Here is a 2,641-nt window from a genome sequence, read left to right on the forward strand (position 1 = left end):
TTGCTGCATTCTGGTTCCCTTCACCCATCACCTGGGACACTTGCACCTCTCTCATCCAGCAGTATGTTCAGACGCAGAATGGGAGAGCATCCTGGTCAGCGGGTCAGCAGGTTTTGATCCACACTGCAAAAACTGGATCCCAGCACTGTTGTTTCTGGGGTGTGTGCTGGCTGCTGCAGCAGCAGGCAGCTACAGGCACCTGAGAAACCAAGCAGTGTGAGGCAGTGGTTTGGGGCAGACCACAGGGGACTACTTCTTCCTTTCCTTCAATTCCTAGTGGAGAAATAGAAAAGCAAGTGTAATCAATTTGGCATGTATCTATTTACTATGAGCACATACTAAAGACTCACAACAGATCTCCTCCCCCACCTTTGGCAGCCAGCCTACATGTTGGCAAGCAAAAGATGTTATCTTGAAGATTCACTGCAATACCCTGAGTCATGCTGGAAGTCCGAATCCACTAGGAAGCCTGCTGAAATCAAGGACCTATCACAGAGACACTGCCTTCTCACGTATTGGTCATAGCAACATTCACCAGGTTGGATCCTCCACACCCCCAGCACCAAGGGGGCTCACAGCCAGCAACACTTCACCTGCCTATTCTACAGGGTGGCAGATATGAGAGTCCAGTCCTGGCCACAGGACTGAGATGACAAGAGGACCTCTCCACCAAAGCTCTGCCCCAGCAGACTGGGCTTTAACTGAAACTCCAGCTAAACCTCACCTTTCTATGCAGGGCCTGTGGGGCCAAGTGGGGTTGCTGAGGTGGCTGCCTCAGGGCTCTGGGCTGTGGGGAGACAGTGTAAGCCTGGGTACGTGACAGAGGAGTGAAGGCAGTGGAGCTAAACTGATTTACATCAGCTGAGGAACTACTGCACGGTTGGGCAACAGAGCATAGCGATTCAAGGGAGGAATAGCAAATTCAAAGCCCAGCATTAACACAACTCAAGGACTCCAAGGAGAAAAAATTCAAACATGCAGCAGCCTTAAATCAGGTGGATTTGGACACTGAGAGCTTTAGGTTCATGCCCCCATCAGGCAAATTTGGACTTGCCCAACAGAAACACAAACATCTGGGGGGGGGGGGGAGGGCAAGAGAGGGCTCCTTCTCCCAAACTGTAAAGTTTTCCATAAAAGCAGGTATCGGTTCCCACTATTTCAGTGACGGTCGCTTTCAGAGTAGCCAGAGCTCAGCAGAAATAAAGTCCTATGGCCTCTGCAGATGATGGATACTGTAGTAGCCCTCAGCAAACAGCAGAGCCTGGACCACAAAACATGCTTTCATTAGACTGTGTAGCAACAAGTTTTCAGCCATTTCCTAGACAAAAAAATAGCATAGGAAAATGCTGCACCACTGAAATCCATTTGAGGGAAAGGCGGGCTAATAGGGGGCTCTGCAGTCTGCCATGGCACAGAGGTCCCAGTTGTACATCAGGACTGCATTTTGGGGTGAGGCAGACACAAAGTGCATCACATCATGGTCATCTGCAAACTACCAGATGGATTTAGCAGATTTGTGGCAGCTGTTAGCTATTGCAGGGAGATGTATAGATCTGAAGGCTAAAGGATCAGATAAAATCATTTAATATGAACTCCTGCAAGACACAGGGCACGGAAACACAAGTCCATAATTTCTGTCTGACCCCAGGCTTGTCTTTTAGAGAGATCTTCAATCTGGATTTGAAGATATCAAAGGATGGAAACTCTACTATCCCCAAGTACATTAGTAGGTAATCTTAACAAGGGAGTCACCCCATTTTACCTGTCTTCATCTTTTAGGCATAGTATATTGTTATGCCTTTGCCCTCCAAATTAAACAGCTCTCTGCTCCCAGAAGTCTCATTCTTAAATAAGTATTTAGAGATGATGATCCAAGTCACCTCTTAACCTTTCCTTTGTTATGCTAAATTAGTTTAAACTTCCTTCATGGCTCCCTCCAGGGAGAGTTTTCCAGCTTCTGAACCTTCTTCTCTCCCAGGGCAGCCCCTGTCAGCCCCTCAGGCCAGCTTCCCCACCAAAGGAGCTGGCTTGATTGAGCAGGAAGCCAAGGCTGATTAAGCAAATCATTCTGGAAGGTAAGGAAACATGCTGCTGGTTACACCCATGGTGTCCAGAGGCTTCCACAAAACTTCCTTGTCCCAGACTGGACATGGTGATACCTGACCATCATCCCTCCACGACTTCCCTGCCAATGGCACCCTGCATGCTGCCCCTGCTGCTGCCATCACCCCTGGCTTTCCCAGCACCAAGGGCAGCAGGGGATGCTATGCACAACCAAATCTGCAAAGCAATTAATTAGCAGTGATAATTAACCTCTTCGATTACTTTTAAGCCTTCCCAACAAAACTATGGGGGGCTTTTGTTTACGTACTGTGTGACAACTGCTTGATGGATTTATATGAAGTAAATTAATAAACAGGCAGTACCCATGGCAAGAAATAATTGGGAGGACTTAATGTCACTGATTAAATTATCCATTCAAAAAGCAAGCATTCTAGCAAAGCTTTTCTCTTGTCTCCTACATCTGCACATCAGGAGCTCAGTGCCTGCCAGGCCACCTCTCCCGGCGCCACCGCATCTCTCCTTAAAGCCCATCTCTGCCGCAGCGGTTCAAAGGCACGTGGCGGTGGCTGACAGCGAG

Source organism: Manacus candei, unplaced genomic scaffold (assembly GCF_025592945.1).
Source record: "Manacus candei isolate 608988 ecotype Guabito, Panama unplaced genomic scaffold, ASM2559294v1 h1tg000023l, whole genome shotgun sequence".
Classification (NCBI taxonomy): domain Eukaryota; kingdom Metazoa; phylum Chordata; class Aves; order Passeriformes; family Pipridae; genus Manacus; species Manacus candei.